The sequence below is a fragment of the Neofelis nebulosa genome, chromosome 5 (assembly GCF_028018385.1).
Source record: "Neofelis nebulosa isolate mNeoNeb1 chromosome 5, mNeoNeb1.pri, whole genome shotgun sequence".
Classification (NCBI taxonomy): domain Eukaryota; kingdom Metazoa; phylum Chordata; class Mammalia; order Carnivora; family Felidae; genus Neofelis; species Neofelis nebulosa.
This window is the reverse complement of record NC_080786.1, coordinates 19,752,682-19,777,878: the sequence shown is the minus strand read 5'-3', so window position 1 is coordinate 19,777,878 and position 25,197 is coordinate 19,752,682.

Here is a 25,197-nt window from a genome sequence, read left to right as displayed (position 1 = left end):
CAGTAGGACGGTTTCTTTAAAAATTAAAAACGGAATTACCATATATTCCAGCAACTCCACTTCTAAGTGTATACCCAAAAGAATTGAAAACAAAGTCGTGAGGAGACATCTGTGTGCATCAGCATTATTCACAGTAGCCAAAAAGTAGAAGTGACCCAAATATTCATCGATGGATGGCTGGATCAATAAAATGTGGTATATACATGCAACAGAATATTATGTACACTTAAAATGGAAAAAAACTTGACACATGCTACAACGTGGATAAACCTTGAAGACACTAAGTGAAACAAGCCAGTGCTGGAAAAACAAACAAACAAACAAACAAACAAACAAACAAACAATATGATTCCACTTATGTAAGATACCTAGAGTAGTCAAGTTCATAGAGACAGAAGAATGGTGATTGGCAGGAAATGACGGGAGAAGAAGAAAAGGGGAGTTTTTGTTGAATAAGTACAGCTTCAGTTTTACTAAAATATGAGTTCTGGAGATTGGGTGAGCAAAAATGTGAATGCACTGAACGCTGAATTGGACACTTAAAAATGGTTAAGGTGGCAAATTTTGTTATATATATTTTACCCCCATTAAAAGGTTTTAAGATTTTTCTGCAGGTATGTAAATCAGTTTACCCATTACCAGTTATGAGACTTTCCATGTGCTTAGACCATATCTAACGTTTACATACAAAAAATAATGCTGTAGCAAAAAGTTTAATGCCTTTGGCTATTCTGTGTTTTGCATTTGGTTTAACCTTAGACCAGGTCCTTAAAAGCTAAATGAGCAGGTCAGAGATTAACATGTCTGAAGTTCTTTACTTGTAACAATTTACCTTTTAAATGTATTAAATTAGTGTTAGATGTCTAGGAACTTTGCCAGGACTCACTGGTTATGGGTTGTTTCAAAATATCAGATAAATGTACTTCTAGTAGTTTTCCAATACTCCTGGAAGATACTATATTTTGAATTTTAAAATCTGCAATCAACCTTTTATTCAGAAGAACGTTTTTATGCGATTGTTACGATAGATATGCAATAGTTTATGGCCATTTACAAAGACTCTTGAGATGAGATCCATTTAGAATTCACGGGCAGAAAGATAGCAGTACCTTTTCCAATTTTGCTATCAATCAGCTTCAGCTACCCCCACATTTCTCACTTTGCCCTAGATGCTAAGAAGCTGGAGCCTATTTTGGTACAGGGTTCTTCACCCAGATTTTATTATATTATTTCCCTGCTTTTCCTCTTTCATTTGAGAAGATAGGGATGGGAACTATAGACATGAGCGTGATGGGAATTTTCTTTACGTTATTTCATTGAGTCTGCTTGACAGCGATGTAGTGTAGGTGTCCAGATTCTGTTTCTACCAATAAAATTGATGCACAGAGTTTGAGTAACTTGACTTTTATTATATAGCTATTCTTGGCTTTATTATATCCAAGTTTTCATTATAAGCCGCTACAAGCCTTTTTGGAGGTAAAGAGGATACATAAATAAATAATGTAAACCAGTACATTCAACATCAAAACATCGCTTTACATAGGGCAGAACACTAAATACTTGTAGAATTGTAGAGCCAGAAGGAACTCTGTCATTTCTTCAACCCCACCCTTAGACAAGCGAGGCCCACAGAGGTATCCTAAATGACCTGAGGCATACACCCTGCCCCTAACTATGTGACTGTCTCCTTCTCTTCAAAATAGAGTGGAATCACTTTTTGTGGTTCATTTTTACTTCCGGTCCAAGGACCTCACTGCCTGTTAGTATGAGGATCCACAAAATTCCACGGAAATAATCAAAGTGAGCTTTAAACAGTGAATAAAATCAATTTTTACTAGAGTGCAATGCAACTCTATGAATAATAAACATCCAATTTTATATGTAAAAGTCATTCTTACCATACTTCAGTACAGTTTAAATTATCCACCGTTCTACGATCCCTATTCTCTAGGCTTGTTAGCTATTTCCTTCATGTCCTTGAGAATCAAAAACTAATTTAAATTGTTATCTGTTACTATTTGAGCTAATTCTAGAATTTATTCCAAGGAAATCAACAGAAAATGTATGAAATAAGTAGGTACAAAGATGTCAACAATATTTTTTATATTTAACTGCAGTAGGTTTTGTTTTGTTTTGTTTTTTTTTTAAGAAAAGGAAAATGGGAGTTACGGGAAATGTCCAACAATAACAGATCATTTAAATTAAACATCATAAAAAGGAATTCTGAAAACCAGTTAAAAACCATGATGCAGACCTGTATTTTCATGAACAAAAGATAACCCCATTTATCTAAACAAGCATATTGCTTTTAGGCTTATCCAAATACCTGATATTCTAAAATGCACTTGGAGTTTTCTCTATATGAATTAACACTTTCTTCTTTATGTATTTCTCTTATTTTCTTGTCATTTTTGTGAAAAGAAGGTATTATTTTATCATCACTTGAAGGTTAACTATTTTCACCCCCCCCCCCCCCCCCGCAAAAAGAGCTATTTAAACACCTGTCCAAAATTAACTTGCCACAACATCAAATCATAAGGAACTTGGCTTGAAAGTTCCCACCAATAACCACAGATTTTTACAAGCATTTATGATGCACTAATAAAACATTCAATGAAGTCAATCAATGAAAGTTTTTATATCTTATGATCCAGTGAGACTTACTTCATATTTCTCTTACTTCATCTTGCTTTCCTTATCTTTGTGACCTATGGTAAGAAGAGTAATACTCCCCACTCCAAGATGCTCATTTTTAATCCTGAGAATCTATAAATATGCTGTTACATGGTCCAGGAGAACTGAGGGTACAGATGAAGTAAGGTTGCCCATCAGCTGACCTTAATATAGTGAGATTGTTCTGGAGTTCAAGTGGGCCCAGTGTATTCACAAGGGCATTTTCAATGTGAAAGAGGGCAGCACAAGGCCAGTGTTGGAGTGAAAAACAAGAGAAAAACTAAACCAGTCATAGTTGGCTTTAAAAATGGAAGCAAGACAATGAACCAAGGAATACAGGCAGTCTCTAGAAGCTGGAAAAGGCAAGTAAACAGCTTTCCTCCTAGAGCTTCTAAATGGAATGTAGTCCCGTCAAAATCCTTACATTTAGTAAGACCCACTTCAGATTTCCCATCTCCTGCCCTGTAAGATATTAAATAAATCTGTATTGTTTTCGGTCACCAAGTTGGTGGTAATTTGTAATAATAGGAAACTAATATAGGCCTTAATATTTTCATGTGATCTTCACGTTAAATGTAAAGATTCTGTTTCTCTTTTAATGCTAATTAATGCTATTATGGTATTGTCATCTATGTGAAACATATCCTTACATCAGGGAGCGAGCCTTTATCTTATTACATATCATTTTACCTCGAAATCTAGAAATCTAGACACACACTTACTCCTTTGATTTATTTATCATTCATTCATCTCCTAAACCACGTTTTAGGTTATCTTAATAGCTACTGTTCACTTCTAGTCTCTTACAGAATAAAATCAACAAGGACATTTCTCTAACCTCCCCACTACTCCCCATATCATCTCCCCCAGTTCTTGTTGTACTAAGCCTGACCAGAGAATGAGTTCCTGAGCCCAGATTCTCACCCAAAGATAAAGGGCATTAAAGGCGCTAGTGTGCAACTCCTACCATGACCACAAGGGGGTACACTATCCACAGTAGTGCTTGTTCTGAAAAATGGAGGCAGGAACAAGTGGAGCTTTGATTCTTAAATTCCTGTTAGACACGGGCTCTGACACAACACCATTCACACAGGTTCACTATGTTGGATGGTCTTCTGGGTGCCATCCCAGCTTCAGCCACAGCCTACTGCATAATTCTTGGTCACAGTGAGCTAAGTAATCACAAAGCCATAAATCCAGAGCCCCAGACAAGATATACCTTCGTTCTCCCTTATTTCCTCTAGAGCCTCTTCCTTCAGGCCTTATATATCCACCTATCAGGTTACTGTCCCTCCCTGAAAATCGTCTTCCTGGCCACCTCCTAACTACAGTCATGCTATCTAAATGCTTCCAGGATTCTCTATGAATCCCCTGTCTCCTTTTAGATAGTAATTTCTGGCCACTCCCCGGAGCAAAAAACCACAAAAGGACAAATAAAAGCAAAAGGTAAATCTCCAGAGTGCATCCCATTATATATAATAACTAGAATATTTATACTGTTTTAACCAATTCATACATCCCCACTTACCTAATTTGTACTATTACTTCAAAGTAACTGTGTAATTTGTTGCCGTTTTCTTTCAGTAGAAAACGTTATTTCATCATCCTGCTAGATATGGAAGACCAAAAACAGTTCACAAATAAAGTAATGCTTCATGCCTTTACTCACCCTATCCATAAAGGAAAGAGTGGTTAATAATCGAGCCTTTAATAGGTCCTTTTCTCTTTTCTACACTGTCCTTGGAAACCTACTCTAAGTATATTTTCTTTAAAACTGTCAAGCTTAATTTCCAAAAAGGTAAAAGCCATTCTACAAATGTAGAATATGTGTGTCAAGGATTTATTTATTTCGCGAGTGAGGGAACCAGGAGGATGGTAAAATTGGTTCAAGCAGCACTTGAAAACAGATTTATAAAGCCTATCAGAGAAAATCTCCTGAAATAGTTTTGCTAAGTTCAAGAAAGGACAGGTTAATGTTCCACAGGGTAATAAAAGGATAACCACTGGGGTTACCCATTCGCTTGCATTGGTACCAGCAATCATTTGCTTCTCTAGGAGACAAAAGTCTATCAGTTAACATGTAACTTCACAGTTTTGGCCAGCCATAATCAATAGCAAAACAAAGCTACATTAACCTAGAAAATTAAGGGCACTTGGGTGGCTCAGTCGATTAAGCATCCCACTCTTGATCGGGCTCAGGTCATGATCTCTCAGTTTGTGAGATGGAGCCTTGCATTAAGCCTTGGGCTCTCCACTGACAGCACAGAGCCTGCTTGGGATTTTCTTTCCCTCTCCCTCTCTGCCCCTTCCTTGTTCCTCATGCATGTGTGTTTTCTCTGTCTCTGTCTCTCTCCTTCAAAATAAGTAAAATAAACTTAAGGAAAGTAATAGCCATTGGGTGGGTTTTTTAGACAATGGTTAAGTATGACATGGAAAACATATGCCATCCTGCTTTTATTCCCAAGTTTTCGGTGATTTTACTTATCACAATAGGTGGGAAATCTCCTTGCACACACATCACTCTTTCCAATGAATGCTTTAAGCTTCTATACATTCAGTCTGCCCTTCTGTTAATGGTGAATTCGTTTACCTAATTTTTTTTTTTTACCATTTTTCATTTCCCCGACCATATTCTAGATACATCTAAATAACAGTTTACAACTGTCTATAACTTCTCAAAATTCCTTGATGGCAATAGACTCATTTTTGTTTAGTATTTAAGGAGATATAAGGCAATTCAGTTAAGCATTGATTTAAAAAACTTAGTAAGATTTTATGTAAATGTAAAATGGTTATTCTTTACTTAATACTCACGATAGCCTTAGCAAACAGATTTTATTACAGATATAGAAACTGAGGCTCAGGGGTGCCTGGGGGTATCAATCAGTTAAGCTACCCACTCTTGATTTCAGCTCACATCATGATCTCACAGTCCTGAGTTCGAGCCCCACATTGGGCTCTGTGCTCACAGTACAGAACCTGCGTCGGATCCTGTCTCCCTTTCTGCACCCCTCCCTTGCTTGTTCTCTTTCTCAAAAATAAATAAATGTTAACAAAAAAATTTAAAAAGACGAGAAATAAACTTAGAGTCAAAGAACGTTGTTTCTTTGTAACAATTAAGCAGAAAGGTTTCAAAGTCTGTATATTTTCCACTAGGCTTCATGGTCTTTAGTCATTATTTTTTAAGCATGAGAATTGAAGTTTTCCGCTTAAAATTTAGATTTATTGGGGTGCTTGGACGGCCCAGTTGGTTGACCATCTAACCCTTGGTTTGGCTCAGATCATGATCTCACAGTACCTGGGACTGAGCTACGCACAGCATTTGGCTCAGCACTGACAGCAGTGGAGCCTGCTTGGGATTCTCCCTCTCCTCCCTCTCCCCCTCCCTCAATTTGCCCCCTCGCACACAGGCGAGCGTGGTCTCTATTTCCCTCAAAATAAACACTTAAAAATGTATACAAAAATAAAATTTAGGTTTATCTTGTTGATAGGTTAAGTGCCAATCTGAGTTAAAAACAAAAAACTGAAAAGCTAGTTCAAAATCATTTGCTAAATAAAACTCTAACTGACAGTTCTTTAAAATTATAATTAAGGTAGAGTCCCTCCTTAAGTAATTGGTAACACTGCTCTTTCCTGACATCCATTAAATCTGTACTTTTCTCTGAGATTTATGGCCCAATAAAGCATCCTTTTTATCATATTTTAATTATTGTCAATTCTGAGTTAATTAACCTGTCCAGGTGTCTCCCCTGAGGTTTGAATGTCTTTAAGGCCCTCGAAGGACTCTTTTAATATTTTTTGTATAATATAAAATGTATTTTATATACTTTTATAATATAAAGTGTACACATTTTATAATGTTTATTTTCTAATGTAAAATACGTTACATATTTTTATAAAGTTACATATTTTATAATATATAGATTTTTATAATATAAAGTATAGTATATATTTTTAGAACATATAGTATGTATTTTACAGGATAAATGTATTATGTATTTTTGAGAGTATAAAAATTTACTGATTGATTTATGGAGGAAGCACTGTTTTCACAGGTAAAATAGGCTGCTAAAGAAGGAACTGCACTTTTCGAAACTCTGAGGACAATCTCCAAGTTGATATGCATTGAATGACAATATATTAAAATGCATATATTAACAATATTATGGAATGTGAACTCAGCCTGAGAAGGTTGAGCCTCAATTACAATTCTGAGCCAGGAACTTACTCCATCCCTATTGACCTTTCTTATGTCAGATGAGGTTGTTGTGAGTAATAAGGTAGATACTGCATGAAAAAGCGCTTAGAAAAATTTGAAGAGCAATCCAAATACCAGGTGTTCTTACTCGAGGACACACTCCAGCACATTGAACCTTTGGGTCTTTCAAGTTACCATGTTCTCTCCAATGCAGGAGACCTCTACATGCTCTTCTCTATTCCTGGGACTCTATTCTATTCTAACTCCTACTGTCCTGGGGACTACTGCAGAGAGGACTTCCTCTGAAAAATTTACCCCATTTCCAGTTCTGGCTTAGTGGCCAATATGCCCTCTCCTTCCATCAGAATATGTACCTCTGTTTTACTTATGTGCCCATCCCTGCATTAAAATTAAGCTTTTTAAGAGAAGAGATCACAACTACCATATCCCCACCACTTAAGTAAGCTCTCCTTATATGGCAGATGCTAAATAACTATTTGTGGAATGACTTTTAACCTGCCAAATGGCATATCTCCATCTCATTACATCTAGACAAAGTGTAACGAACACTGAATACTTCGTTAGTATATAAAGAGTTTAAACCATATGATCCCCACTCAAAAGAATACTAACATTTATAAATAACAGACAGTTCCAGAATACTGAAAGCATGTTTATGACTAAGCACAGGATGTACGATACAGACAAGTAGCACTGCATGTGGATCAAAAAGGAAGGGTTTTATAAGAAACAGGAAAGCTTGAGGCATTCTTCCATAAAAGCCACAAATCATTAGTATTTAAAACCATAAATCCAAACAGAACACTCCTAACATTGCATAGAGGCCACCACTGGCAACATGACAACCATGGGGTGGGGAACACAAAAAATTTTCACAGAGCTGGTGAGGCAGAAGGTTTTGTTTACAGTCACTATTTGGCATTATTGCCATAAAGCCTTTGTTGCTGAGCTTAAAGAGGTTCATTCTCAGCACATAGTCTGTCAGGTCATTATTTTTACACAAGCAAATCTAGGATATTTTCTGTGCTAACTGCTATTCAGTTCTGAACATGCTTCCCACGAAGGCCCTTGATTCACCAGAACTCCCCATTCACCTTGACGCCACTGAATTGCTTCGAAACAAATTATTCTCTCTGTGGCAAATGCCTGAAGAAAACTCATCTTGTATTTGATTCAGATCTACCCTTCATTATTTTGGCAATAGGTCTGACTACATAAATTTATCATGATAAGCTTTAATTACAGAATCTGAAAGAGAAAAACCCCAGTAGTTTTAGAGCCCTTCCTTCTTCCAAGGTTTTGAGTAAAGCAATCACTTTGAGGGGCGCCTGGGTGGCTCAGTCAGCTAAGCGTCCGACTTCAGCTCAGGTCACGATCTCGCGGTCCACGAGTTCGAGCCCCGCGTCGGGCTCTGGGCTGATGGCTCAGAGCCTGGAGCCTGCTTCCGATTCTTTGTCTCCCTCTCTCTCTGCCCCTCCCCCGTTCATGCTCGGTCTCTCTCTGTCTCAAAAATAAATAAACGTTAAAAAAAATTTTTTAAAGAAAAATAAAAAAACAATCACTTTAGGAACATGTTTTGTGTTGACATACATTCACACTCACAAATGGCAAGTTTTGCAGGTGAATTTTTGTGAATATATGTGCATATATTTAAATATATGTGCATAATTATACACACACATACACACACCACCTGTACATATAATATGCTTTCTGTGCATCTGTGTGGATCATCCCTTACATGTGCAGCCATCAGGACGTACCGGAGATGACCCAGGATGCTGTTTTTTAACACCATTGCACAAATAGACACATCAACCTGAAAGCATCAGCCTCAAAGAGTGAATTATGTTGCCAAAGTAAGGAAACATAAAATGCCATGTTAGAATATTTCCATCAAAGAGAGCTAAAGTTTAAAAAATTGTTTATCTCCTAAGCACAGGTTTACTCTTCAAAAACATGGATCACCCCAATTGTAGACGGTCAATCTGGACCCAAGAGTCTCCTAACAGATTGTTGTTCTATTTTTCTTCCCTTCTACCTACAGAACATCTGCAACTATATACAAAGAAGTAAACTTGTTAGGTCATCATTTAAAACATTCTGTCCCTGATTGGACTAGTGTGTTACATTTTAAATTTGATTTATGGTTTAAAAAAAACTCACCGGTACTAAAAATATGGATTTGCAGAAACCCTCTAGTGCATCAGAGGGATCTATGGGAGAGGGCCTGGGAGTCCATATTTTGAATCAATACCCCAGGGCAGTATTTCTCGAACTTGAATATGCAAACTAATCAGTTGGAGAACTTGTTAAAATGCAGATCCTGATTCAGTAGATCTGAGGTAGCACTGGAAAGTTTGCATGTCTACCAAGCTCCCAGGGGATACCGAAGCTACTAGTCAAAGGACCACACTCCCCATACAAGGCCCTACAGACTGTTACCATCAGACATGATTGGGAACTAATTGTCTAGTTATCCATTCCCAAAGCATCAAATATTAGCTTGCTTACATACTTTGGAATCAAAGTATAGGCACTGGTATTAAAAAAAGGGAGGGGGGTGAGAAGGGGGCCCAGGTGGCTCAGTTGGTTAAGCATCCGACTTCAGCTCAGGTCATGATCTCAGGGCTTGTGGGTTCAAGACCTGTGTTGAGCTCTGTGCTAACAGCTCAGAGCTTGGAGCCTGTTTCAGATTCTGCCTCCCTGTCTCTCTGCCCCTCCCCTGCTCGTGCTCTGACTCTGTCTCTCAAAAATAAATAAATGTTAAAAAAGAAAAAAAGACTTAGGAGGAAGAGCAGTCTTAAAACTATTGTTTTACTGCTCCTTACAACTTGGTAGTCATGGTAAAATTGAGTAAGATCTAATTAGCAATTCTCAACTTGATAGCCTTCTCTATAACTCAACTTCTAAAAAGCCTCAAAATTTTTCTCTGTTTGGTCGATGGTTGGGTTTCGTTGATCCTTTTGTCAAAGACCCCTTTATTTTTTACCATGTGATAGTCTCTAGATTGGAAGGTACTGGGAGTCACAGCAATGAAGAAGGCCCAATCCTTACCCTTCAAAGCATAGGCGGTCTGGTAACAGAAATAACATATGAACCAGAATACCTTACTTCAAGGTAAGAAGATATATCCTTGCAACAGAAACACCAGTGCTGTTGTTACGGGAATTGGGAAGAAACAGAAATCATTCCTGAGTACAGTGTCAGGGCAGGACACAAGCTTTGAACTCAGGTCTGTCGGACACATCATTACCCCAGGAGAGAATGTACCTGGGACCCAACTGTTGAAAATCACAGGACCCAAACCACCTTGCCCTTAAGCAACAAGCATGCTGGCAAAGGTTATGTCTAAGCCTGGTAGTCATGGACCCATTTGGGACTTTAGAAAATAAGCCCCGAGGTTCTCCTTGAGGCTAATCAGAGCCTCTTGTGGGCTCTGAGGGAATCAATGTTATATGAACACAATTTCAGTATGTTCACTTAACATTCGTTTCTCTGTAATCTTCCATCTGTTGACATCATCCCTCCAAGAAGTACACTTTTTAATACGTATCTTGTAATCCAAAATCTTTTCAAAGTTGGTCCTCTTTTTAGCAGACAGGAGACCAAGTTGGGATGTCCCATGTGGGGACTACAGTCACTTTGCACCATTTTACTAAACTGTGGCAGTATTTTTAGCTCTAGAGCAAAAGACTATGAGGGAATAATACAAGTTTACTTCTAGCATAATTCAAAATAGGCAAAATGAACAAATCTAATCTGTGTGAACCATTGGACTTGTAAATGTTACTTTCCCAAGAAGCCTTGAAAATAGTTTATCAGTTCCAAAGAAGCTATTCTAGCAAGAACCAGTTAGGAATCAATTTGCCAGCTCTATGGCTTACAGGAAAAAAAAGTTACTTTTATTTTGTATTATACACCTAAACCTGTCTAATTCTAAAAATGGACCATTAATAGTTCTATGAACTATAGAACTGTGCATTTTTGTGCAGGAAGCAACGTGTATTTATGGAAGAAAATATATGCAAACTTTTTATTGCTTGAAGGCAAGATGTCATAACATCTCAGCAACATAACTATATTTCGGTAATGGTTACTTATGGTTCATCTGTCTGTATATTAAGATAAAACAGAAGGCATACATGTTTAAAGCAATGCCTCCATTCCCTTCCCAAATTAATATTTAGAGTGTTCCGAATCATAAACATACAATAATGTTTTATTTTAACAGGGTTAATCATGGGACTTTCCAACAGCTATGTGTTAATCAAGTTAACTCACTTGTCAAAAACTACAGTTTAAAGACTGATTCTATCACATTCATACTATGATGGAGAAAACATCAAATTGATGGTTAAAAAAAAAAACCAACATGTATCATTCACACTTTGGCTTTGGATCTGAGTCCTGGGACAAGCCATCATTGTGATCGACACTTACTTTACATGGCTTTAACATTCTTTTAAAAATGATGAGAAGCGCTCCTGTCAATGCTGAGGAGCACAAAAGGGAGCAAACCCAGGCTCGTAACACACTGATTATGGTACTCAGGAATTCTTTTAATCATTTCCAGTAGATGCTCAAGAAGCATCTGTTGACGGAACGACCCCATACAGACTTGATACTGAAAACCATCTCTCCAGCAACCGTACAGAAGCTAGAAGCAGTTGCATGGGTATTGTTGACTCAGGTCATCTCTCTGCCAAATGCACAAGGAAGCCTACTGAGGTAGAAACCCCTCCAACTCTCTGTGAGCAGTAATTGGCCTCTAGAGGTATGATCCACCAGTCACTAATGAAGATAGCCCTAGACTTCTCTATGGAAAAAAAAAAAAAAAAAGAATTACATAAAGACACAGAAGCCAAAATGCATTACCTTTTTAAATCTCCTTTGTGAAAAGGTCACAAAGGAAGGGTGTGGGAGGAATGGGTAATTCACAGAGAAGATAGAATCCTCACTATGGCTATTCCTAATATATATGCCTAAATAGCACTTGGTAAGGGAATTACCTTTAAGTCTTCATGAGTTGTAATATTATCTGGGGAAGTTTGTCCATTATTTTTAAAAAACAAAAGTATTGGGGGAAGATACTTTACCATAAAATAACAATCAATGGTAGTTTTAATGTTTGTAGTGCTCATCTGACAGAATCAGTAAAACGCAATTTAAAATTTAAGCATGAATTTATTAATTATCCCTAGGGATATGACATCACTACAGCATCGTTGGACACAACTGTGAAGATGCTTTTCAACAACTACTTAAAAGCACATTATAGTAAGTGATTACTTTGTGTAAACCAGGTATATTTACCCACAGGAAAAAAGAGAAAACAATGCTACCATTATACAAAGGGGTTCTTGGAGCATAGCAGCATTATTTCAATTTCAATAAAAGTGAAAACCACATGTTTACACTGGAAAACTGCTAGATGAATCATGATAGTTTTTAAGAATTACTTTAAATATTGCATGCAAAAGTTTGAACAAAATCGCCTGTGAAATGTGAGATTAGAAAAAAGGAATATTCAAAATTCACATCATAATGTATATAATAAATAGGCATATGTGAGCAAGTGAATTAAACATTAGACTAATGTAATTATTCCACCTATATCGCTTGAAGTTTACATTTGAATGAGACCAGAGATAATTGCATGTTTTGTTTACTGTTGGATATTACGTGCATCACATAATGTTTGACATGTGCTGGGCATTGAAGTATTTATTGAATAAATATAGTTGCATTAAAACTCTCCTTTGATCTCTCACTGGCAAAAAAGTAAACTTGCTTGTGCTCAGGATATCATATTAGAAAATATGTATTGTATTTTTGTTGAGCTTGAGGTGCGGGTTTATGAGAGAACAAAAAGGAAAATAGCTTTACACGAAGACTTGTATATGTTGCTATCAATATACTGATTAAGACCTGTTTATGTTGCTGTTAATACTGATTATTTCTTAATCTCTCTTTTAAAATGTTAGTGCCATTCTCAAAAAACCTAGATCCTCTTACTATGAAACATAGTGTGTGTTCAATGAATTACAACTATTGGGTAGAACGTATGTGCTTTATAGGCAAATATTCCAGAAGCAGGTAACATGGGCTCTTCAAAGTTTATTCTTTCCTTCCTCTGCTATTTTAATGGAGCACAAAGGACTTTTCTATGTGTACGGAAGCACTGGCTTAGAAATAAATCTGTGTTATGGGCTAGGCCTATCTGCTTGATCAAGTTGGACAGATTGCCTGCTGACCAGTAAAATTAATGAAGTGAACAGACTCTTGGGGCAACTTTAGGAAAGAAGAAAATGTTCTGAGCTACAGTTTTCTCAACAGTAATAAAAAAGGAACTGAAGTACTTTATAAAGACTGTTTTAGCTCTAAAATTTCCATACTTCTAAGCTATTTCCCAGCATTCCAGTGTACGTAAAATGAGATTCTTTCTGTAATTGGCTGATTGTGTCTTGTACCTTCAGCCCTTACTTATCTTGAGATTATCTTTTACCCTGATTAAGAATCAGTAAGTTATTTCCACTAAAAACCAATCATTATATAGCCATCCTTACAAAAGGCCTATGGCTTTCCTTCACATAGCATAAGCTATAAAGGGTTTTGACTGGCTCAAGTTGCTTACGCACTCAGATAGCCTTAAGAATCAGTAACTGTCAGAACAAAAAATGAGCAAGGCTGGATTTCCATGTAGTCACTGAAATGACTGCTTTTTATTTTGAACTGCTTCCAGGATGTGTCTTGCAGTAAGCTCTTGTATAGTGAACACCTACTTTTGCCCCCAAGGAAAGGTCTGTGCACCATGGGGAATGCAAAAACGGAAGCACAGTCCTGGGCAGTATGTTCTGGGACTAGAGTTTCTCTACTCTTACTTGCTTCTCTTTCCTTTTTAGAATGTCAGTGACATTAGTTACATGTACAGAAATCACAGGGACAACATTGGATGGAATGATATGCTCAGGATTTTAGAGTAAGAATTCTTGAATTGGATTGGAAAATTACATTAAATTAGCTTTAGCATCCCTCCCAACCTTAGAATTTTATAATTTCCCAAATAATCAAAAACTAATACAGCAATACATGAAGCTTTTTCACATTTTAACCCTATGGCCTGTGTTTTTTACACTAGGAATGCCTCCTCATACCTTTTCTCCTTAGTATCTTTTAAGACTCAGATCAGACATCTCTTCTAAACATACATCAGTCCAGATAGGTGACCTCTCCTCTCTGCTGTCATGGCAACATGTACAAACACGTACTAGAGTGCTCTTCATTTTCTCTCTAACCACAGGTTACAGTTTTGCTTATAAACCTTTGTATAGTCACAGCCTAGTTGATTGCCCAGTGAAGTTATGTTGAATCGAACTGTAGAAATCTTAACATTTAGTACAAAATATAGTCAGAATCCCTCATTTACAAGTCAAAGCCTATATTGAACTCCATTCTGAATGGCTTCAGCTTTAGAATACCTACATAATCTACCTTAAAAACAAAATCAGGAAGTATAAGCCGACCCAGTGTGCTTGAAGGCCTTTTTTGGAGGAAAAGAAAGCCATTTTCTATTTGTAACATTTCAAATTCAAAATGTATTCGATAAACCAATTCAACAACTGCCTGTTTTTCCACTACTATTAGTCATGTCCATTTCTATGTCCATCTTCTTTAACATTCTTAAAGGCATATGTTTTTGATTTGTAACCTTGTAACCTAATAAGAAACCAAGTTAAGTGTCCGTCCAGGGTTTTTTTTCATTCTATCTAAATATTTCATGAAGTAAGACACTGTGAATAAATTTTCCCCTGTTGCATCTTTAGCTTTTTAAAGAAGGATGATTCATTCATTCCATTTATTATTTGTCTATTATGTGATAGCAAGTATGTGAGACATTCAAATATAATTATAAACCCAAGAAATGTGATCACTGGCCCCATGAACCCCACAGCCTATAACACAGGGAGTTGCGGGGTACCTATATTACGTAGTGGGAAAATATGAGCAGGGTCTACAGGAGGACTTAGGAGGGACACTTAATACACATTTTAGTGTTAGGTTTAGTGGGGGGCCTAGTCAATGAAAATATTTACTATCAGGCCATTTACAGAAAAAGTTTGCCAGCCCCTGAGCTGTAGGGTTGGCTAGGCTCAAGGCCCAATATGGCTTCACCCACCTATCTGGCAGTTCATTTACCTACTAGTTAGGTTGCCTCCCGGTTTTTCTTTGTGGCCTCTTACCAGTCAGTAGACTAGATGAGGCTTCCTCAGAACATGGTAGCCTCAGGATTTCAACAGTGTGACACTAGGAATTGCAAGAAGCTTCAAGATTTCAACCCTATGAAGCAGAAATTGCAAGAAGCTTCAAAACTCATACAACATCATTTTCTTCACTTCTATACATTAAAGGAGGACTCAAGACCAGCCCAGATTCAAGGAGTTGACAAATGAACTATTATCAATTAATGGGGGAAGTGGCAACACTGTGTTCACACCACTTTGCACGGTTATACTACACTGTAAATGCTGTTTAAGTTGGATCCCATAAACTTAGGTATGCTATGTTTTATTTTCATTGACTACCACATTCAAGAGTAAAGTGCCTGTATCTTGACTGAAGTATAATTACATGAATGTATAATTTGTCAAAATTTATCAAACTGTACATTTAAGATGTATGCATTTGATATAATTAAATTATACTTCAATAAATAAAGCTGTATTTTTTGAAAGAGTAGAGTGGAATACAATGAGACTACAAAACTAGGAAGTAAGCAGATTGATCAGTCATGGTTTTCCAGAGAAACAGAATAGGAGAGTATGTATAAATGCATGTGTTTTTATATACATAATTACATATATATTATATAACTTACATTTATTATACACACAGATTTATTTAAAAGAAATTGGCTCACGTATTGTGGAGGCTAGTAAGCTTGAAATCTAAAAGGCAGACTAGAAATACAGGCAGGAAGTTCTGCTATAGTCTTGAGGTAAAATTGCTTCTTCTCTGGGAAATCTTTTTGCTCTGGAAGCCTTCAACTGATTGTATGAGACCCACCCATTATCAAAGGTAATCTTCTTTAATTAAAGTGAACTTAATATAGATTCTAACCACATCTACAAAATCTACAGTAATACCTAGTGTTTGATTAGTATAGACCAGCCAAGTTGACATATCTCATGCCACATGCCTACAATACGTACGTACTGATTTTTCTATTTCTAATAAAGCCAAAAAGTATCTTGTTCCCCATATTAACAAAACCAGTTTTAAAAGACCCATTTAAAAACAATTTTTATCCATGTATAATTTTATGTGAGGCATAGCTAACTTTTAATAAAGTAATATTAAAAATTCCTTTTCTATCAGTTCATATCCTGAATCATCACAGAGATCTTGGGAAAAGTCTAATTTGTATTTCTGTGAGCTACTATTCAATTGAAATACCTGCCATAACAACTAGACAGTCACTAGGGTTATAGAACACCTGAGTAACACCACCGACCAACTTAACATAACTGACATGCATATAACCATCCACACCAACAGCTGAATACACACTACAAACTATTTTGAAGCATACATCGAGTATTCTCTGGGGTAGACCACACACTGTGTCATCAAACAATTCACATATTTTTAAGAGGATTTAAATTACACAAAGAATATTCTCTGACTATAATGGAATAAAACTGTGAACAACAACAAAAAAACTTGGGAAATACTCAATTATTTAGAAATTAAAAGCCATAGTTGTAAATTGCTAATAGATCAAAGAAGAAATCACAAGGAAAAATTTAAAATATCAAACTAAGTATAAAAACAACTTAATAAAAACTTATCAGTATTTATGAGATTCAGTTGAGTCAGTGTTTAGGAGGACCTTTTATCTTTAAATACCTAAATTAGAAAGGAAGATCTATAATCAATAATCTAGCCTTACCTTAAGAAGCTGAAAAAAAAAAAAAAGAAAAAAATCAAAGGTTAGGTAAGTAGAAGAAAATAAAGATCAGAACAGAAATCACGAAGATAGAAAACAAAAAACAAAGCAAATCCATGAACCAAAATTGAGTTCTTTGAAAAAGCAAAAGAACAGTTTACTTTAAGAAGGAAAGGTAACAAATTACTAAAATTAGGAATAAAAACAAAGGTCTATCACTATGGAACACAAAGAATTAAAAGGATTATAAGGAACATAGTGAAAAGTTTCATACCAATACATTGGACAGCTTAGATGAAATAGAGAAATTTCTAGAAAAACATAAATGACAAAAACTGACACCAGAAGAAAGAGAATATCTGAATTTACCTATATAGTACAGAAATTGATAATAAAAAAATCTTCCCACAAATATCAAAGCTCAGATGACTTTATTAGTGAATTCTATCAAACATTCAAGTATGTGTATATGTACACACATACATATACACACTCCAATTCAAAGCAAACTTTCAGAAATAGAGGAGCGAATATTTCCCACATATTAGGCTAAGATTAGCCTGATATCAAAGCCAGACTTCACAAGAAAGGAACGCAGTGGTGACAATACAGTATCATTTTTTGATTTTGTTGGTGGAAGGGGATAATTGATCTTTTAACATTAGTTAGCAGTATCTGTTACCCTAAAGAGATGGGAGTAAATTTCACTTGGTTACATTTATTAATGTAAATAGAACTGATTTTTGAGGACTTGTTCTATACTAAGCACTGTGCTGAAGATTTGGATGTCAGAGGCAAGTGACAGTCCTTATCTTTAAATTGCTCACTATCTTGTAGAAGAGGACGGAAATGTAAATAAATAGCTGTTGTTATGTTCAAAAGCGCTATAGCAATCACGTTGAATGCATTGTAATAGAAAGGAAAAGTATCAATCTCAAAGGCATTGGAATTACTTCAAACAACAAGAAATGCTTGCATAGCCTTGAAAAATCTTAGAGGACACTCATTTTTTTATGGTCAACAGTTTGGACTGGATCCTGAAGGGGTTTCTGCAAGTATGGGAATATCAGTCAGGATACTAGATAAAGATAAGACTTCTAAGCCTGACCTTATAAATACACCATCAGAATCTTTGTGTTGCAGACTAGGATTTTTTTTATGTTTGTTTGTTTGTTTGTTTAGAGAGAGCACGAGGATGTGAAGGGGAGGAATAGAGAATAAGGGAGAGAGGGAATCTCAAGCAGACTCCATGCTGTCAGCACACAGTCAGATGCAGAGCTCGATCCCACGAAACATGAGATCAGGATCTGAGCAGAAATCCAGAGTCAGATGTTTAACTGACTAAGCCACCTAGGGGCCCCGCGAACTAGGAATTTTTTTTTTCAACGTTTTTTAATTTTATTTTTGGGACAGAGAGAGACAGAGCATGAACAGGGGAGGGGCAGAGAGAGAGGGAGACACAGAATCGGAAACAGGCTCCAGGCTCTGAGCCATCAGCCCAGAGCCTGACACGGGGCTCGAACTCACGGACCGCGAGATCGTGACCTGGTTGAAGTCGGACGCTTAACCGACTGCGCCACCCAGGCGCCCCGCGAACTAGGAATTTTTAACAAGAGTGATTTTCTGAAGTTTGACAGTGCTCTATTTGGTAACAAAAGGTTTTAAAGAAGTTTATAGGGGGCAGGGGATACCTGGGTGCTGGGGGGCTTAGCTGGTTGAGTGTCTTTGCTTTTGGCTTAGGTCATGACCCCAGACGTGTGGGATAAAGCCCCGAGTTGGGCTCCATACTAAGCCTGGAGCTTGCTTGAGATTCATATTCTCTCTTTCTCTCTCTCTTCCCGCCCCCCGCCTCGAAGATTGCCCCCCACTCCCCCCACTTGCATGTGCTCATTAATTAATCTAAGAGATTTATGAGAACATGAACTAATTCTTAATTTTCACTTTGGCATCTGCTTAGTCACCTCTTCTACCCAAGTGTCCTCTTCTTGGCTGTCCTTAACTTTCCCCTCCTGGGCTTTGCAAGCACCAACTCCGTCACAGTAGCCTTGATAAAGTGTCTACATCTTCCACCATTTTGGTCTCAATTCCTAGGGATTACAGTTTCATCAAATGGGTTACCTAAACCATGCACCCAAAGTCCATTACATCCATGCCATTCAGTCTTAACCTGGGCCTTCATCTTCTTGGCAAGTGCACCTTGACTCCTTGGCTTGCTACCCAATGTAACTTCATTTTTCTTCCCCTTTAAAAGCCCAAAATATTCTTTACAGATCTATTTTCAGTAGATATTTTCCTATGTTACTAATGACATTACTCCTCTGGTAACTTTACGTAAGCACACATAAGAGTTAAAAACACTTTATATGGCTAATGAGGTGGAAAATATTTGACAAAACATGTAACAATTATGACGAAATGGTAAACATGTTAGGGGAAAGGGTAGAGAAAAGTCTTTTTCTAGCTCTATCAGATTGGAAAGTGATTTTTCATCAAGAAAAACCACTGTTATTCAATTTAGAGGGACAGATTTCAGAGACATAAGCCTTCAGAATAAGGAAAGAGCAAACCATGATAAAACCCTCAGAGACAGAAGAACTCAGAGGAACAGACAGCAGACATTGTAAAAGCAAACTTCAAGTTCCAGAACTGAATTGAAATTTACAACAGGTATTAATCAGAGGAGAAAGCAATGCACATACAGTTTTTGAGGCTGCTGGATTATCAATATAAATATTGAACAGGACCGACAAAGAATTGAAAGTTCTCTGCAAACAGGACAAGGAAGGTAACCATTCCAACACAGACATCTTGGAACCTGAAACAGATGGAAGAAACTCATCAAATGACTTAAAACTAGGAGAAAACTATGAGCAGGACAGAGATATTTTTCTAAGGTTTCACCAGTTATTTCTTGAAAATATACCCAAGATTTAACTTGGGAACATACTATATGTTGGGGAAATGTGTTGTATGTAATTTACCATCATACTTACTTGAACTACTAGATGAACTTTACCTTATACATTCCACATAAAATTTTAGTTACTCAAACTCCTCTTACTGTCTCTAGAAAGTCTTGGTTGACGATACTAATGGTGTATTCAGAATTTTATTGACTTAACTAAACCATTAAGACTCTGGCGATCAGGAATAGGAGACCAGAAAAACAGTCCTCATTGCAGAATGCTGTCTTACAGAGATTCAGCTTTGATGTCGGTCTCAGACCACACATTCCTATCACATTGCTTTAAATTAATCTCAACCGCAAACACAAGGAGATCAAGCTCATTGGCTTGAGTTCACACATACATTCTCATCATGACCTCAACATATCTGTACAAGGCATTAACTCCCTGAGCACTTTGGGGATTGTTACTTTGATCTTTCTGGGAAGCCAGAAACTGAGTATCCAGCCCAATAGAATCTGAATATGGGAGAGATTAAGGCTTCTTCCAGGTGGGCTCAGCAGAGGATAAATCCTAGCTCTCATTCCTAGGGGAAGCTGAGCTAGATAGGGGTTTTAGAGAAGTGGGTCTCAAATATTACCACTAAAAGTCATCTAGAGGGTTTGTCAAAACACCTTACTGGGACCCACTTCAGAGTTTTTGATTCTACAGTTCTAGGATGGGACATGAGTTTTTCATTTATTACAAGCTCTCAGGTGATGCTCATAGTGCTTATCCAGACACCACACATAAAGAGTCATTGTGTTAGGAGGGAGGTGATAACCACATAGGCCCAGGGGTTATGTGGGACTGAGTAAATGTGGGGAGACACATCAAACAGGTCCATACAGACAGACCTCATTCATTCATGTACATCCTCCAGTTGACTTCCCTTAGACTGGGATATCCGGAGGTATGCAATAAAGTGTAATCTGAATAAAAGCTGACAAGACTATCCTTTCACCCACAACACATTTATTGAGTGCCTACTGTGTAGCAGATGCTGAGCCAGGCACTAAGCATTCCGAAATAAAACATGATCCTTGCTCTTTACGAGAGCATTCTGTTTTGTGATGTTTAAAACAATGATTCTTCCACCTCCATAAATCATGTTGCCTCTGGCTTCTCATTTAATGGCCTTTCATTCCTGAGGAAAGTCAGATGCTGCCTCGAATAAAGAAATCATTGTTCAAGTTTAAACTTAAAAATATATAAATTTTCTTGAGTCCATAGCATGAGAGAAGTCCTGAACGCCCAGGCTCTGTTTAGAGACAAAATACTTTGTAAATTCCAAAGCCTGACTTATTTATCAAGAGCAAACCCTGGAAATCTAAGCATGGAGTTTTATTCTACAGAATAGAGAGAACTTGATGGAGTCACAGCTCCAGTCACAGAAGGAAAAATACAAATTTCTCTGGCTTCTGGATGGAAAATACAATTTCAGAAATAAATTTTGATGAGATATAACCAGGGTAAGATTGTTGTTTCTCTGGCACTCAGTATTTTAACGCCCTTGAACATAGGCCCAGAGGGGCAATAGATGTTAAAAACTTCAAGGTGACAGAAATTCAACAACAAAGATCCCACATAGCTTAACAAAGAATTCCAGCACAGCTCAGTTGGGGATCCGCTTCCCCTTAATCATGGCATGAATGGTATAATGTTGTCCATAGAGTAAAGGGGTATAGATTACAATCTAGAAATATTGCTTCCCTCTTTCCCTATGCTTGCTCAGTACACGCTAAAGATTCCTAAGTTACCACATGATTGTATGAAACATACAAGAGACAGGTGAAAATTTAAAAATCAATGTGCCTACTGAAGGATCACAGTAGTACAAGGGCAAGGGACTCCTAAGGTCCAGGCTGGGTTCTAGGCAGCTCAATACCAGGAGGGAAGTGAAACATCTGAGCCACAAGAGGGCAGTAGCCCCTGATGAGGCTGAGGCAATGAACCAAGCAGTAGGGATGCATACTAAGGCTCACCATGACCGCTGCTGGCGAACTTTAAGCCATGCATTACATCAGGCATAAACTTGTCACCTGAAGACACAGCAAGGACAGAGAGCAACACCCGAAGACTCAGCTTAAATGAGCTATATCTCAACCAAAGGCCATAAACAGCATCACCACAGGGACCCAAGGGCCCTACAACCACTTATAGGAGATTGGGTAAAATTTCTCCTACACTCTGATGACATAAGAAAAAGGAAAGCAAGAGAGGAAAAGATCTTGAAAGACTGAGCTGTCGCTCAAAAAGAAATTGAGTTTACCAAACGGAAACTCCTAAACTGGAAGATGCTGTTTATCCTAAAGATACTGTTTTAAAATGGAAGACACTAATTTATCCCTAATAAACAAGCTGAAATGTGTAATTGTTTATGCTGTGGTGGTTATTGCTGCTTTCTTCCTGCTTGTGAATAGGGATGGGGATTCCAGGGAAAAAAAACCAGAATATTTAACACTGAGATCTGTTTTATTGTGGAGAAGGAGGGAGTGATTCTCAAGTTGCTGTGAATAAATTGCAAATCCACCACAGTCAGACATTCCTAATATATTTGGGTTATGTCTATACGCAGATAATTATAAGAAAAAAATCACTCCTTTGTAGGTTAAGATGGGAGATCTCAGGCTCCAGATGAGATTGAGACCTCTAGGTAAAGCTCAATGAGAAAATGGGACTCAGAGTTGAGAACATAACAAACAAAAGAACTACCAACACCACCACCAAAAAATTCACCAATCTCCGGGGGGGGGGGGGGCGGGGAGGACATTGGTCCACAACAAGAGCTAAATAGGTGGGTTAGATGAGGATGACATAGGCATATAAGGCAACAGGACAGTAACTAGAAACCCCATTATCACCTATGGGAACGCTATGGATGTCCTGCCTCTAGTAGGTATCCATTAAATAATTTTTAATTTTTTTTTTCATGTTTATTTAATTTTGAGAGAGAGAGAAAGACTGAGAGTGAGCAGGGGGAGGGGCAGAGAGAGAGAGGGAGATGCAGAATCTGAAACAGCTCTAGCCTCAAGCTGTCAGCACAGAGCCCAATGTGGGACTTGAACCCAAAAACCGTGAGATCAAGACCTGAGCCATTTTTCCACAGGGGAGCATGCTTGGTGAAAAGTTTGAGATACTACTGATGGTGACAGATAGGGTCCTACAACCAACCTTTTTGGGTTTTATTTTTTGTGGGTATGTTAGTGCTGAATTTGACAAGGAATCGAGTACCTCCTGGTAATGTGTTCAGATTCCAGCTCTGCATTCCTGGAGCAGTCACTGGGATCAAACCTCGGTCTAGCTGTCTCTGTCGGGCTCAGCTGGAGCAGCAAAGAGAATGATGGATTCCCAGAGAAGGAAGCCAGATGATTCCAAAAGCCACTCGATTATGATCACTGTCACCTTGAAGAACATCCTCCTATTTTCAGCACTGGCTGCTATTATGCACATAACTGGAAGAGAGGGTTTTAACTCTAGGCCCCTAAGCTGGCGAGTGAATTTCCTGGGTCAATCACTGGACAGCGAAGGACAGCATTATGCAACTTCAAGGCAATCAGAAGTTACTTCCTTAGAGTTGTTCTGCTGCTCTGATTGGCCCAACGAGTTTCAAGAGATAAAGATAGAAACCACAGGGGGGCACGAGGTTTTTCCGACTCAACTCTCCTCCTTCCCTCCTCTCTCATTTTATCTCAGTGAGCCCACAGAAAAGTAACAGAGTTAGTAACTCCATTGGGTTGTCCTGCTACCAAGCAAAAAAAAAAAAAAAAAAGTTTACCACGTTACTGACAGAACTGGGACCCAGAACTCAGAGTAGTTCATCTCGAACTTGAATTTACACCTTGATAATTATCAGATTTGATATTGCACATGCATGCCATGCCTCCTCCCACAATGTATGTGAAAGTTCACACAGATCCTAGTAAGCACTGATCATATTCGTTATGTATGAAAAGAAAGTGTGAGATTTAATGCCTTCACATCTTGGGGCAAAAAAAAAAGTGTTTAAGTCTAAGGTAAATGATTCTAGGGAAATAAAAGTTTGTAATTAAAGGAACTGATTTTTAATTGGAGATCCTCTGAGGCAGAGAGCTCAGAATGCCTGGGAACATTGACGAATTGAGTACATTGTCCAGTCTTTCAAGTAGAATTGACTATATCTTAAGGAGGCGATTGAAGGTTTGCCTCTGATAACAGCTGAGAAAAGCCAGAAGCCAGTGAGAAGCAGCCAGGAGCCACAAAAAGTGGCCAAGGACAATGCTGTCGGCATTTACATAGGAACCTTTGACGAGCTCAGCCAGGGGAAAAGGTCAGCAGACCAGAACCCAGCAGTCCTGGCTCTCTTCCAGGCTCTGGCAACCATTCCTAGGGTGACTCATCTGAGACACTACAACGTCTGCGTCAATTTCTACACCTGTAAAATAAAGAAACTGAATCACACAGGCCTTGAAGCCTCATCACACCCAGAATCCATAGAACCTGAGTGTGAGTGGCCCCCTCTTTAATCTCAGGTGCTTCTCACTGAGAAATTCACAGAGCCTTGAATATCATTAGAGATTTAATTAATAGCACTCTTTTTGACCAGAATTGTATTTTGATAAAAACAAATGCATTGTTGATTTTTTTTTTCTAGTCTCAGTTTTCCCAAGCCAAAAACAAGCAAGAGCTGCTAATTCCTTGTATCCACCACCTGGGTGTCCTGAAACAATGCCAGTTTTATGTATTATGTTGAATTGCCCATTCCCACCAAGATTTGAAATTTCCAGCATTTTGTCACTCAAATGGTATCTCCTTGACTATCATTTATTACCCAAAGTGGCACAATATTACTGTCAGAAATCTTTTACGCTCCCTCAGAAAATGTGTTCATGGTACCTATACTGATACAAAGATTCTATCCATAGGGGCAACGATAATCAAAAGTCATGGTGGCAATAATTTCTTCTCATCTCAATGTAGAAAATTACTATGATTATTTCTATTCACCAATAAATAAAATATGTGACCAAAATGGCCCTAAGAAACCTTCAATTTATAGATCATGGGAAGCGCACTCTAATGTTTTGTTCCTAAGTATGTTGGACCAATTACCAGGTCCTGTTAACTTGCAGGGTCCCAGCCTCCCTCCCTGCTGTGTTGTTCAGGCTTCCAGAGGGAGGAGCGCATCTTACAAATCAGACCAGCTATGAAAGGGCTCACCGGTGCTGGCGCCATCCATCACGTCCCATGTCTGCAGTGGTGCCACACCACATGGGCCGTGCCATCACGGACCACGACCTTGCTGTAGCTCCACCCAAGAGGGCAAGGGGTAGCGCTAGGTTTGCAATACTCTTTCAGTGGTTACAGTTTCCGCTACTCCAAATAGAGCCACATCATTGTCTCTTAACTTCCACTGTCCCCTTTCACAAGGG